This window comes from Schistocerca cancellata, chromosome 1 (genome assembly GCF_023864275.1).
Source record: "Schistocerca cancellata isolate TAMUIC-IGC-003103 chromosome 1, iqSchCanc2.1, whole genome shotgun sequence".
Taxonomy (NCBI): Eukaryota; Metazoa; Arthropoda; class Insecta; order Orthoptera; family Acrididae; genus Schistocerca; species Schistocerca cancellata.
This window is the reverse complement of record NC_064626.1, coordinates 708,586,175-708,602,111: the sequence shown is the minus strand read 5'-3', so window position 1 is coordinate 708,602,111 and position 15,937 is coordinate 708,586,175. Positions and strand designations below refer to the sequence as shown.

The window sequence follows — 15,937 nt, the reverse complement described above, 5'->3', positions numbered from 1 at the left end:
TTCTTGACTCGCAGAACATAGTCTATTTTGGGTGTATTTTGCCTTTTTTAGGAGCCGTCTGAAGTGGGAAAGTTATTACGAATGTAATTATCTGCCCACTTTTCGTGTAAGGCATGTGACATACGGAAAATTAATATTATCTTTTCGTTACAACCCATAATAGAAAATTTATTATCGGTATTTTATAAACATTTATATTTGTTTCGTGTAGTGTGCGAAGCAGTTTTGTAAATAGCCATATCGCCGTGCATTAGGAGACGCTCATTCCATTTTACTTTACTGTGTGACGGTTCTGGTGCGTTAATTCGCACACCCGGCAACATTTCCGATTCAGTTGCGTTTTAGGCATTTTGAAAGAATTAGTTGCGTGCCTTTGGCTGTGTATAGAAGAAGGAAGAAGAGAGACGGAAATACGCATTTAAAAAAGAATTCAGGTGAGATGACAGAGTGGAAAAATTTGTAATGCAGAAAGCTAGCGAGTGCACGCAATACCTCCAGAAATAGTTACCACAAAGTTTGAGGGAAGACGTAGGTCGAAGTTCGTACATTGTCCAAGTCCCAAAGTACTTCCAGTGCTGAACAATGAGAGGCGTGAAGAGGCACGAATGTAGCAGGCGTCACCGCAAGCGGCTAGCCACTTTAACCTATGCCACCATCTACTGCCGCTTTTATCGCGGTATTGCGCAGTATTTGACAGACAGGCTGGTTTCCGTAAATTACTACAGGAGAATGGTTCACAGTTTTATTGAAAGGCTAATATCGAGTCGGTTCCCATTATTGCCCTGTCCGGCAGATTGTTGCGTCTCTAATGACCTCAACGATACATTGAAATCTAGCTTCGCTTCGTCTCTTTATTCTTATTTTTGCGTTCGTTCTCCCATTCACTGCTCCTGAAGATGATTGATGGCGATTTTTCAGTCACCCCTGGAAATTTGTATTCCAATGTGACTGAAAAAATATTATTTCAGCATCGTTGGTGTTGACTCGGGTTCAAATATTAATTAATTATCCGATTAGAAGAAAAGAAAAGATATATCTGTTCCAGTTTAATTGTATATTTTACATTCTCTTTTCACATTCCGTGTGTCTAAAGTATGAAGCTGTAACATCTTGTGTGTGTGTGTGTGTGTGTGTGTGTGTGAGAGAGAGAGAGAGAGAGAGAGAGAGAGAGAGAGAGAGAAGAGATAACAGTGAGACGTTGCATTTGTTATACTGGTGCAGCACGTAAGCCGTTTAGTTAAGGTACTTACGACGTTGTTCTGAACTAGCATAACGACAGTATGTGCCAAGCTGTTTCCGGAAATCGAAGCGCCATGCTAATTTTTTTAATGAAAGTGTGCATGAGTGAGTAATTTGTAAGGCCGTCCATAGTCAGTGAATCGTTCAACTTACAAGATTTAACAATAATTACATTATCAAAGTATAATTTCAAAGTAAAAATGAAATTCCTACAGAGTAAAAAGAAACAATAAAGAACAGGGGCCTCTGCCACTGCGACATAAACGGAGGAGTATGAAGGCGAACAGGCAGTGAGATCAGAGAGCATTGTGTTTCAAAATTCATAGTGCTTGAGGAACGTTTTACACACAGATGAGTTTTTCCGTTTGTTTCCAGATACGTTACTACAAGACACACCGCGATAGTTCTAATAAATCATGACACTGCCAGGATTTCGCTTTTATATATATTTCGCGATATAATACGGCTACAATTATTCTGATTTAATCAGATTATGGTCGAAAAATACTGCAAAAAATAAATAAATGTACTCGGAATGTGACACTACAATAAAGACAGCCTGTTTACAATCATTCTTCCTTTATTTTTGCACTGCTTGAGACTGTTTTAATGTTTCAAAATGAGGTCCTATATTTCTGTTTTTACTTAACCGCCTACTTCTTGGAGCATTTTGTACATGTATCGCACAACACTAGTACAAAGTTATGAAATTCAGGACTATTACATTATACACGCAGCTATTTTTGGTAAGGTTAATTTGCAGTTTTAACATATATTTGACGATAGCCGTCCAACCGTCTAAGATATCAACGTTCTGTATCATAGAATGCGGTTACAAAAAAGAGAATAATAGAGGGATGCTTGCGGATATTGTCGGTTATTATCTCTGTGTTACTAAGGAGCACATCGTCCATTAGAAATGTTTCGAACGCTGTTCTTCCGAAAAGGAGCAAAATTATCATGAGCAGCACAGTTTTGGTTCTTATAGTGTAATACATAACACATTTAGAAAATTAATCGATTATTTCCATGTTCCTCCAAGAATTTGTAAAAGCTCTAGGTACTAAGTTGCAACATCATTTTTTTTTATTTTTTATTCTGTCGATGTGTGTACATCATGTAAATGGATTGGACCAGTATTAGGATCTTCAAAGACTTAAAATTTCAGACAGAGCGTTTTGCGCGCTTCATATAACCTGGAAGAACTGGTGACCAATCGCGGCTAACAGTGAAATCTGCGGAGGATTACTCAAAGCATACATTCCCGCTCTACCGGGCTCATTAGATTAGAAAAGCAGCAATATCATTTAGGGTGTTCACTCTTCTTCACAAGATACCGAACGTCCAGAACGTCTGCAAACGTCCAGAACGGGTACTCGGAGAGTGGGAAAGATACATTGTGGTAGTAGCGTTTTCACTGTCAGAAAAGGGCAGCAAAGATGAGATTTGCAAGTACTTTATGAATGCACATCGATTCTACCGCTTGATAAAACTACTGGGAATCTTTATGTTCTCTAAAGTTGTAGGAAACAGTCTGGAAATGTTTTTGATTTCTCTACTGACTGAAAATAAACTTTCGTTTTCTAGGGAAAGGGTGTTCAGTGATGCAAAGCTACTTGTCTTGCTACTTGCGTAATGGCATGCCGTGCACTGCCGGCGATATACATGCTTCCATATCGAACTACAATACGCATTCTGAGCTGACTGCGATAAAAACGAGCATCTGCAGAAGAGTGCGGTGCCCTCACCGTGCAGAGAGCTGAGTCGAGTTTGTTGCGGCGGTCAGGGGTGAGCCTTCAGACGTCGGTCAGTTCGGCCGGTGGCTGGTAGAGCACAGTGGTCGGTACCTGCTGTCGGTATGCGCTTCAGAGGCGGCCGCTGCTGCGGGTGCGGCGGTGTTGTGGCATGACGCGCGGCGCGCTGAGGTGGCGGGCGGCTCTCTGAGGACTGGCCCGGACCCAGGCAGCGCGCGCCGCCCGGCGTCGAGTGGACGGCTGGGGGGGAGAGGGGTGCCGGGGGACTGGGAGCGGTAGGGGGAGGGGGTGCGTGACCGGGCGTGCGCGCCACGCTGCGGACATACGCCGGCGGAGCTCTGCCTACCTGTTAGCCAGCGAGCAGCTCGCCGTTCATCAAGCGCCTCGCCGCATCCCTCTACTTCTCTATTGCACAACTGTGTAGCATCGGAGTTCGTATGCCACGGTCATATTTATTAACAATGAAGAGGGCGAACGTCAGATTACTGTTCCGACCCGTCGGTACCCTCCAGCAGGTCACTGTACACTACACCTTCATACTCCAAACCACTATGAAGCGCATAACAGATGGTACCTCCCACAGTACCATGTATTAGCATCTCTTTCCGTTTCATTCGCGTATGGAGATGGGAACAATGGTTACCTGAATGCCTCTCTGGCGCTGTTGTAATTAGTATTCACTATATACAGTGGGCTGACAAAACTCATCGGATACCACCCAATATCATGTCTCACTTGCTTTTGCCCGGGGCTCGACGTGGCAGGGACTCTCCAGAAGAAATACTCAGCCATGTTGCCTCTAAAGCTCTCCATGACAGCGAACGTTGCCAGTGCACGATAACTAGACAGGTCCCGTGGAATTTATACCGGGCGATCTGGCAAATCATTGACTAAAATTATCCAAAAACTTCTTCACATCCATCGCAAACAACTGTGGCCCAGTGATATTGCGTATTGCCATTCATAAAAATTCCATCGTTATTTGAGAACATGACGTCCATCAACTCAAATCGGAACTCATCTGACTAGGTCACGGTTTTCTAGCCGTTTAGGGTCCAACCGATATGATCACGAGCCCAGGAGAAACGCTGAAGGAGACGTCGCGCTGTTAGCAAAGGCTCTCGCATCGGTCTTCTGCTGCCACAGTCCATTAACGCCAAATTTCGCCGCAATATCCTAACCGATACGTTCGTCGTGCGGCCCACTTTGATTTCTACGCTTCTTTCACACAGTGTTGCTTGTCAGTAGTGACCGCTCTACGCAGACGCCGCTGCTCTCGGTCGTTAAATGAAGGCCGTCGGTCACTGTGTTGTTCGTGGTGAGAAGTAATGCCACAAATGTGGTATTCTCGGCACACTCTTGATCTGTGGATCTGACAATAATGAATTCCCTAACTATTTCGGAAATGGTATGTCCCATGCGCCTAGCTCCAATTACTATTCAACGTTGAAGTCTGTTAATTCCCGTCGTTTCGCCAAGATCACGTCCGACGCTTTTTCACATGAATCAAAGAAGAACAAATGACAGCTCCGTCAATGCACTGCCCTTTTATACCTTGTGAACGCCCTGTGTACATGTGTCACATCACTTGTCGCCTCATTGTATAGGTAGTTGTAGAATATTCATGGACTTCTCACTTAATACTGTTTCCTGAAACTTTGTCAGTACCGTTTAGCGATAAACGCTGCCAGTTCAGATTCCAGGGCTTCTTGGTGACGTTCTCCCGTAGGTTAAACGAACGTGTGGTATTTAAGAATGAAGTTTCACTCTGCAGCGAAGTTTGCGCTGACTTGAATCTTGCTGGCAAATTAAAACTGTGTGCTGGACAGGTTCTCGAAGCTGGGACCTTTGCTTTTCGCATGCTCACCAATTCAATATCCTTCCTTCCGTGAGTGCTAGCCCTACAAGCTACGTACGAGAACTCATTTGAAGATCTCAAGGTAGAATTATGAGTTACTGGCGACGGAAAATCTGTGACGGTCCGTCTCGTTGAATCGTGCTTCGGTTTCTTAGGTGAGCACCTACCCATGAAAGGTAAAGGTCCCAGGTTCGACTGCCGGTTCGGCAAACAATTTTAATCCACCAGGAAGTTTCAAACCCGTGACCAATCGTGCCCACTCTTTTTCATACACGTTCAGGGTCTCACAAACTTGAGCTATCTTCTGGAAGTGTCCCAAGAGTGTTTTCTAAACCATCCCTTTTGTAGACTCATTGCATTTTCCATTATCCCAGCAATGAACCAAAGTCTATCAACTAATGTACCTACAGGTAAATCTATTTCATATCCCTACAAATTGTTATGGTCAGGTATTTGTATCAGTTGACTGATTACGATTGTCACTCGCTGATATTTTAGTCATAGGATATCACTTTTTTGTGTTTTAGGATGTGCACAGTTTTATATTTCTGCACGTTTAAAGCAGTACCGCAAATTTGCACAATTTTGAAATCAATTCTAGACCTGAAAGAATATTGACTTTAAGAGAATTGATTGGAATAGTAGTCAGCAATTCAAACAGCTCCATGGCGGTCCATGTTCGCAACGCACAAAGCCTCTCAGGTCTTTTGGCAGTCGGCCAAATGCCATTCTAATTACGAAAAGACTAAACATAGAAATCTAATTCACTTTTTTAAGCGAAGAAGCTGAAGTGATATTTTATGTAGACATGTTTTCGTATAAAACATTCTCTTTTTTTCTTTCGTCAAATAGGGTAAAATAACTGAAGGAGGATGGTGGTTATTGTCGAAAACTTGAGATTTTACCCAGTCCGGAGACGCCAAGAAAACCAATAAGGTTTAATTATTGTCGTAGCCAGAAACTTCGTCCTCAGTTATGTTACTATTGCCAAGAATGACGATTGATTTCCTTCATAACTGTGCAATCAAACGGAGACGTGATCTTACTTCGGTTGTTCCAACAATTACTCCTACGTAATGAGGTACTATTAAATTTATATATACAGGTGTCATGGAAGCTACTTTTTATCTGCATTAAAATAGATATCTTTTCTTCTTTCCGCATTGAACACAAGCTAGAGTTGTTTTTTCAGCCATCGCTTAAAGATTTTACTAAGATTTTTAAGTTTATAATGAAGCCAAAGAGACAAAAAAAGCGGTATATGTGATACACAAAAACAATAAAACCGAATTCACGGAAGCACAGCAACATTTTTTCTACAGTCCAATAAAAATTTAGCTACACGCGTGTATAGTAGTGATCAACAAACAGGTCCCGGAATGGGTAAATTCAGTGGTAAATTTTAACGATTCACATGTTCACGTGGCTTTGAGGAACAAGTGTACTAGTGTACCGCTCTCATATAGCGGGTCTTTAGACGTTAATTGGAAATTTTTGGTAAGGACTATGGGACCAAACTGCTGAGGTCATCGGTCCCTGGCTTGCACACTAATTAAACTAAATTACGCTAAGGACAAAACACACACACACACACACACACACACACACACACACACACACACACACACACACACACCCATGCCCGAGGGAGGACTCGAACCTCCGACGGGGGGAGCCGCACGAACCGTGATAAGATGCCTCATACCGCACGGCTACACCCCGCGGCCTTTAGACGTTAATAACCACCATAAATTTATATATACTTAACGAGATTTCACACCCTATAATTATGCAAGTGTATCGTTTACGATTTACGAGAATGGATCAGAGATAATCCCAAAATAGTTCTGAATGACAAGTGTCTCTATACCGTGGATCTTATTCGTACCTAAAGGAAGAAAGATTTAGGTCCTCAGAACACAAGCTCGGACTGAGGAGTAATGGGTGCAAATGCTTCGAGGATTACAGCAGAACAAGTTAGACACAGATTACTTCCTAAACCATTATTTCCAATCGATATCAATCGTTCTATTAAAGATCTCTATATCTGCACGCACGGGTGGAGTTCAGTACGGAATGCAACAAACTTTTTTTCTGAAAGCCGGTTGGTTTTATTCAGGATTTCAATACACCATATTATTTCCCATTCGTCTGTCTTCAACATAATCTCCGTTCAATGTAACTAACTTACGCCATCTAATTAGGAGGGCCTGTATGCCCGCACGGTACCACTCTTATACTGGTCGACGTCGAAGCAAACGGTTGTTGCGTCTATCTACATCTACGTGATTACTCTGCTATTCACAATAAAGTGCCTGGCAGAGGGTTCAATGAACCACCTTCAAGCTGTCTCTCTACCGTTCCACTCTCGAATGGCGCGCGGGAAAAACGAGCACTTCAGTTTTTCAGTGCGAGCCCTGATTTCTCTCATTTTATCGTGATGATCATTTCTCCCTATGTACGTGGGTGCTAACAGAGTGGTTTCACAACCGGAGGATAAAACTGGTGATTGAAATTCCATGAGAAGATCCCGTCGCAACGAAAACCGCCTTTGTTTTAATGATTGCTACACCAATTGACGTATCATGTCTGTGGCATTATCTCCCCTATATCGCGATAATACAGAACGAGCTGCCCTTCTTTGAACTTTTTCCAAGTAACCCGTCAGTCCCACCTGATGCGAATCTAAAAAAAAAAGGGTTCCAATGGCTCTAAGCACTATGGGACTCAACATCTGAGGTCATCAATCCCCTAGACTTAGAACTACTTAAACCTAACTAACCTAAGGACATCACACACATCCATGCCCGAGGCAGGATTCGAACCTGCGACCGTAGCAGCAGCGCGGTTCCGGACTGAAGCGCCTAGAACTGCTCGGCCACGGCGGCCGGCACGGATCCCACATGACACAACAATACTCCAGAATAGGACGAACAAGCATGGTGTAAACAGTCTCTTTAGTAGACCTGTTGCACCTTCCAAGTGTTCTGCCAACGAATCACAGTTTTTGGTTTGCTCTACGCACAACAATATCGATGTGATCATTCCAATTTAGGTTATTTGTAATCCCTAAGTATTTAGTTGAATTCACCGGCTTCAGATTTGCATGACTTACCGCGTAATCGAAATTTAGCGAATTTCTTTTAGTACTCATGTGAATAACTTCACTCTTTTTTTAATTCAGGGTCAATTGTCACTTTTCGCACCATACAGATATCTTATCTAAATCATTTTGCAACTCATTTTGGCCATCTGATGACTTTACAAGACGATAAATGACAGCATCATCTACAGACAATCTAAGACGGCTACTCAGATTGTCTCCTATGTCGCTAATATAGATGAGGAACAATAGAAGGCTTATAACGTTTCCTTGGCGGACGCCAGATATTACTTCAGTTTTACTAGACGACTTTCCGTCTATTACAACGAATTGTGACATTTCTGACAGGAAATCACGAATTCAGACGCACAATTGAGGCGATAATCCATACGCATGCAGTTTGGTTAGAAGACGTTTGTGAGGAACGGTGTCGAAAGCCTTCTGGAAATCTAATAATATGGAATCAATTTGACATCCCCTGTCGATAGCACTCATTACTTCACGAGTATAAAGAGCTACTTGTGTTTCACAGGAATGATATTTCCTGAATCCGTGGTGACTATGTGCCAAAGTCGTTTTCTTCGAGGTACTTCATAATGTTCGAACACAGTATATGTTTAAACCCCTATTGCAAATCGACGTTAGTGATGTGGGCCTGTAATTCACCGGATAATTCCTACTTCCCTTTCTGGGTATTGGTGTGACTTGAGTAATTTTCCAGTCTTTAGTTACGGATCTTTCTATGAGCGAGCGGTTGTGTACAATTGCTAAATATGGAGCTGTTGTAGCAGGATACTATGAAAGGAACCCGACTGGTATACAATCTGGTCTGATAATGTAAGCGTAGAAAAGATGTGGAATGTTTTCAGAGAGATAGTATCTACACCAACTGAGAGATCTATACCACATAAATTAATAAGTGATGGTACTGATCCCCCATGGTACATGAAACGGGTCAGTTCGCTGTTGCAGAAGCAACGAAAACAGCATGCAAAATTTAAAAGAACGCAAAATCCTCAAGATTTGCGAAGTTTTGTACAAGTTCGAAATACAGAGCGTACTTCAATGCGAGATGCTTCTAATAATTTCAGCAACGAATCTCTGTCCCGGAATTTGAAAGAAAACCGAAAGAGATTCTGGTCATACATAAAGCACACCAGTGGCAAGACGCAATCAATACCTTCACTGCGCGATAACAACGGTGAAGTCACTGATGACAGTTATTTAAGTTGCTTTGCTATACAGAGGACATCTACTTGTATGTTTCTTATCTTGGTAGTTGTTCTAGATCGGAATCCAGGTATATTTACTTCGCCTTCTTTGGTGAAGGAGTTCCTCAAAACCGTGTTTAATAACTCTGCTTTAGTGGCACTGTCATCAGCGATTTCGCCGGCCGCGGTGGCCGTGCGGTTCTGGCGCTGCAGTCCGGAACCGCGGGACTGCTACGGTCGCAGGTTCGAATCCTGCCTCGGGCATGGGTGTGTGTGATGTTCTTAGGTTAGTTAAGTTTAAGTAGTTCTAAGTTCTAGGGGACTTATGACCTAAGATGTTGAGTCCCATAGTGCTCAGAGCCATCAGCGATTTCACCGTTGCTATCGTGCAGTGAAGGTATTGGTTGCGTCTTGCCACTGGTGTGCTTTATGTATAACGAGAATCTCTTTGCGTTTTCTGCCAGATTTCGAGACAGAATTTCGTTGTGGAAATTATTAAAAGCATCTCGCTTTGAAGTACGCGCTATGGTTCGAACTTCTGCAAAACTTTGCCAATCTTCGGGATTTTGCGTTCTTTTAAATTTGGCATGCTTTTTTCGGTGCTTCTGCAACATAGATTTGACCCCTTTTGTGTACCATGGGGGATCAGTACCATCACTTATTAATTTATGTGGTATATATCACTCAGTTGCCGTCGATAATATCTCTCTGAAATCATTCCGCATCTCTTCAACGCTTACATTATCAGACCAGCAGGAGTGGAGACTGTTTCTTATAAAGCCGTTAAGAACATTTTTATCAGCTTTTTTCAAATAGATATACTTTGCGTTTCTTTTTGATGGTTGCACGTGTTACGGTATTCAGCCCAATAGCAACTGCCTTGTGGTCGCTAACCCCTATATTCGTCACGATACTCCCTGTTTGTCCAGGATTATTTGTTGCTAGGAGGTCAAGTATGCTTTCGCAACCATTTACGCTTGGAGTGGGTTCATAAACTAATTGTTCAAAATAAATTTCTGAGAAAGTATTCATTAAAATTTTGGATAACGTATTATGTCTGCCGCCGGCTTTAAACATAATTTTTCCAGCACGTCGAGGGTAGATTGAAATCACCACCGACTATAATTGTATGATTTTGGTACCTACTTGAAATGAGACTCAAGTTTTCTTTGAACTGTTCAGCAACTGTATCTTCTGAGTCGGAGAGTCGGTAAAATGTTACAATTTATAGTTTAGTCCGATTGTCAAGTATAACCTCTACCCATACTATTTCGCAGGAACTATCTACTTCAATTGCACTACAAAGTAAACTACTTCTGACAGCAATAAATACTACACCACCACCTGTATTTAATCTATCCTTTCTGAACACTGTTAGATTATTTAAAAACGTTTCGGCTGAACTTATTTCCGGCTTTAGCCAGCTTTCTGTACCTATAAGTATTTGAGCTTCCGTGCTATCTATTAGGGCTTGGAGCTCTAGTTCTTCCCCAACCAGTTGCGACAATGTACAACCACAATACGAATCGTTTCTACAACTACCTTACTGTGTTTTACCTGCCCCCATTTAGATGGATGTCCTTTCTGTGGTTTCGTGAGACCCTCTAACCTAAAAAACCGCCCAGTCCCTTCCACACAGCCCCCGCTACCCATGTAGCCGCTTCATATGTGTAGTGGATTCCCGACCTATCAAGCAGAACACAGCAACCCACCACCCGATGGCGCAAGTCAAGGAATCTGCAGCCTACACGGTCACAGAACCGCCAGAGCCTCTGATTCGGACCCTCCACTCGGCTCTGCACCAAAGGACCACGGTCGGTTCTACTGACGATACTGCAGTTCGTGAGCTCCGCCTTAATCTCACAAGCAAGACTGACAGTCTTTACCATTTCAGCTAGCCGAAACCAGAGAGAATCTCCTCCGATGCAAAGCGACACACGTCATTGGTACCGACATGAGCCACCACCTGCAGTTGGCTGCACCCTGTACCCTTCATGGCATCCGGAAGCACCCTTTCCTTATACGGAATGACTCCCCCCGGTATGCACACGGAGTACGCACTGGCTTCCTTCTCCTCCTCAGCAGCCATGGTCCTAATGGGCCCCATTACGCGCCCAACGCTGGAGCTCCCAACTACCAGCACACTCACCCTCTGTGAATGCCGAGACTCGAACTCGGGACCTTTCTTTGCCTTTCGCGGGCAAGTGCTCTACCAACCGAGCAACCCAAGCACGACTCACGCCCCGTACGCACAGCTTTACTTCTGCCAGTACCTCGTCTCCTACCTTCCAAACTTCACAGAAGCTCTGCTGCGAACTTTGCAGAACTAGCACTCCTGGAAGAAAGGATATTGCGGAGACATGGCTTAGCCACAGCCTGGGGAATATTTCCAGAATGAGATTTTCACTCTGCAGCGGAGTATGCGCTGATATGAAACTTCCTGGCATATTAAAACTGTGTGCCGGACCGTGTCGAACTCGGGACCTCTCCTGCGTAGGAGAGCTTCTTTAAAGTTTGGAAGGTAGGAGACGAGGTACTGGCAGAAGTAAAGCTGTGAGGATGGGGCGTGAGTCATGCTTGGGTAGCTCAGATGATAGAGCACTTGCCCGCGAAAGGCAAAGGTCCCGAGTTCGAGTCTCGGTCCGGCACACAGTTTTAATCTGCTAGGAAGTTTCATATCAACGCACACTCCGCTGCAGAGTGAAAATCTCATTCTGGAAAAGTGTTGCATTACTTATTGAACGCCCTCGTATTATGCAAGCCTCTGTACAGTCCATGACTGTGATAGTGTGCAATTCGTATCAGTATGAGCGATTTTTCCTCTTACTGTATTCCCTTTGCGTAAAATGCCATGCAAAAAATGCTGTTTACCCTCAGCAAACGCCCTAAACGCTTTTATTTCATTTTCATGATACCTACGCGAAGTATATGACACAGGCAGAAGAAATGTCGAATGGTCATCGTCGAATATCTTCGAATACCTCTAAATTTACCCAAAAGCGATTCACCTGAACGCCTGTTTTCCTCCAAAGACCTGCACTTTATTCTGCCAGTATCCGTATTACACTTTCCAACAGGATATACTGATCTGTTACAACTCTATCTGTCACGGCGTAAAGTCAAGCGCCGGGACGCCAGTCGGGAACGACAGGGACGAGAAGGCTGTGAGAAGAAGTGAGCCGATCGCACGCTGACCGGAGCTCCCGCTAGGACGACGACGCAACAGCAGCGGTCCCTATGTGCAGAGGGCTTAAGCGCTGCGACGTACTGGCGACGCCCCTTTGCTTGTACTTTCCATGTAACACAGACTTGGGACTGTTTGTACTGAAGGAAATGGATTATTTTGTATGTCGCCCTCTGCTTGCGACACGTTGTATAACTGACAAAATTAAGTATTGTAATTTTCTTATTTTAATTAACCTCATTAATACGGCTGGTTTGATTGTTTGTCTAGCGATCCGAGTATGCAAGCTTCCTAGACGCTACAGTAGTAGCGTGTCTCTCAATTCGATTAATTCTGCTAACACTTAAGCGATGTGACAGGCTGCAGCAATTTACTACTAATCTTGTAATTTTATAGTATTGCGTTCTTCCTCTACGTGAGTATCATAATCTTGCGCATATCCAGAACTACGGAGAGTTGCTTTTCATTACACCAAGTGAAACTGCAGTTCCTCACGACCACTCTGTGACGATACTTTTCTACAGCCAAAATCATTGGCAGCGATCAACCTGTTGATGTTGCTGACCCCTCTTATAAATAATTTTCGTACTTGGAGAACAAGTACAATCTTATTATTTTCCGTTGGTGAAAACCCAATTTTACTTTTGTTGTTATCGAAAATTTACAGTACAGTATAAGATTTTGGATTCTGTCACTGAAGAATTCTACGACACAACCACGTATCCTGCATGATCGTACCTTGGTTATCAGGGGCTATTGTAACAAAATGCCTAATGCCTTTCGGAAATCTAGAAAGACGGAGTTCTACATCGCTATCGGTTCTCCGCAATCCACCTTACGAAGCATGGCGGAGGGTATCCCGTGCCACTATTACTCATTTCCTGTCTATACGCCTCCGCATGAGCCCTAATTCCTCGTATCTTATCTTGGTGGTCCTTACACGCAATGTAAGTTGGATGCAACAGACTCGTTCTGCAGTCGGCTTCAAATGCCGGTTCTCTGAATCTTATCAGCAGCGTTCCTGGAAAAGAACGTCGGCTCTCCTCCAGGGATTCCCATTTGAGTTACCGAAGCTCCTCCGCAACAATTGCGTGTTGTTCGATCCTACCAGTAACAAATATAGCTCGCCTCTGAATCGCTTCGATGCCCTCGTTTAATCCGACCCGGTACGGATCCCAAACAATCGACCACTAATAAAGAGTAGGTCGCACTAGTGGGCCATGTGCGATCTCCATTACGGATGAACCACACATTCCTTGAATTCTCCCAATAAACCGAAATCGACCATTCGTCTTGCCTACCACAGTCCCCACACGTTCGTTCCATTTTATATCTCATTGCAACTTACGCCTAGATATTTAAACTACGTGACTGAGTCAAGCGGGACACTACTAACGCTGTATCCGGACATTACTGGTTAGTTTTTCCTACTCAACTGCATTAACTTACATTCTTCTACATTTAGAGCTAGCTGCCATTCATCACGCCAACTATAAATTTTTCTAAGCCACCTTGCATCCTCCTGCAGTCAGTCAACGTCGACACCTTTCTGCATGCCACAGCACCATCAGCAAACAAACGCAGATTGGTGCCCATCCTGTCCGCCAAATGATTCATTTATAATGGAGAATAAGAGCGTCCTATCACACTTCCCTGGGGCACGCCTGACGATACCCTTGTCTCTGACGAACACTCACCGTCGAGTACAACATACTGGGTTCCATTGCTTAGGAAGTTTTCGAGCCACTCTCATATCTGTCAACCTACTCCATATGCTCGTACCTTCTTTGACTGCCTGCAATGGGCCACCGTGTTAAGAGCTTCCCTAACACTAGTAATATATCTGCCTGTTACCCTTCATCCATATCATGAGTGGAAAAGGGCAAGCTGAGTTTCGCACGAGCTTTCTAAAATCATTGCGATTCGTGGACATAAGCTTCTCGGTCTCAAGAAAATTTATTATATTCGAACTGAGAATGTGTTCAAGGATTCTGCAACAAATCGATGTTAGGGATATTGGTCTGTAATTTTGCGGGTCCGTTATTTTGCCGTTCTTATACATGGGAGTCACCTGCTTCTTATTTTTCCCGTCGCTTGGGACTTTGCACTGGGCAAGAGATTCGTGGTAAGGGGCCAATGCCGTAGAGTACTCTTTGAAAAACCTAATTTGGATCCCATCCGAACCAGGTGACTTACCTGCTTTCAAATCTTTCAGTTGTTCCTCTACGCCAGGGATGCTTATTACTATTTCATCCATACGGGAATCTGTCCGATGGTCAAATGACGGTACGTTTGTACGTGAAAAATTTCTTTAACGTGAAACTTATAACTTCGGCTTTCGTTTTTCTGTCTTCAACCGTCACACCTGATTGATGAACAAGAGAGTGGATCGAAGCATTTCGCGATTTTACATACAACCAGAATATTCTCCGGTTCGTTGCCAGATCTTTTGCTGAGGTGCGACGGTGGTAGTAGTTGTATGCTTCACGGATAGATCTTTTTACAGACGCACGAATCTCCACTATCTTTCGATTGTTGTCATCTGCAAGGTCTCTTTTGAATCGAGAGTGCAACTGCCTCTGATTCCTCAGCACTTTTCGAATCTGGTTATAAAAACCATGGTGGTTCTTTTTCGTCACTAATCCACTTGCTAGGCACATAATTCTCCAGACAATGATTTATAATCTGCTTAAACTTTGCCCATCATTCCTCTACGTCCATTTTACTGGACGCAAGTGACATAAATGCACTGTCTACGTGAAAGACTAACAACTGCTTATTTGCTATTTCTAGGACACATACCCTCCTAGTCTTATTGACTGATTTATTAACTTTCGTAACTATAGTTGCTTTAATGACCTCATGGACGCTAATTCCCATTTCTATTTTGATTTTGTCGATAAGGTCCGGCCTATTTGTGTAAGATATTTCCACTGCGTGGGGGCTGCCGAAATAGCTGCTAAAAACGGTTTTCAGAAAACGTGTTCAAACGAACTTCGCATGACTGTCTATGCCTACTGCAATGAATCCGTAGATATCCCAGTCTATACGCGGTAGGTTAAAGTCGCCTCCACCTAGTAGTGCATGATCTGAGTATTTACGCGCTGCTTACCACTGCCGTCTGGGTAGATGAAAAGCTTCTGGTCGCTTCCAAAGAATTTTGCTTAGTTGGTGATACATCACGGAAGCTTCATGGAAGCCTGCTGAGGCGTAGCGTCGTATAACCATCCTGCCTTGGAGGCGGTTAAGTGGGAGATGTGTCTCAGTGCTGGATAGTGACAGATGGTGACGCGAGACTGGACGCGCACGTAGTTTATGTATCAGCCGATAGAGGACAATACTGGATAGGGGGACTGTGATTTTAGTTTCGATTGTGCCCACTAGAGTGCACTAAAACAATAGAATGTTTTTCATAAACTGTTCTAGTATTTTCATAAAGTGTTGTTATGTCTTTTTGTGTATGTAAAATGTTGTAAATGTGTTTTAGCAGTATGAGTGATGCGTGAGTGTGGTTTAAGGTTAATATGAAGATAATTGTTTAACGAGTTATGTAGTAGGATTTAGTGTGGGAACATTTCGAAGAAGTAT

General features: G+C 43.4%; 1 protein-coding gene across 1 annotated transcript in view; it reads right to left on the bottom strand.

Moving 5' to 3' along the window:
* LOC126184753 (neuronal calcium sensor 2) overlaps positions 1-3,176 on the bottom strand; it is a 347,004-nt gene extending 343,828 nt beyond the window's left edge. The window contains exon 1 of the mRNA XM_049927296.1: positions 2,988-3,176. The gene's annotated coding sequence lies outside the window, so the exon portion shown is untranslated. The remainder of the gene's footprint in view (positions 1-2,987) is intronic.
* Between the last annotated feature and the right edge of the window lie 12,761 nt (positions 3,177-15,937).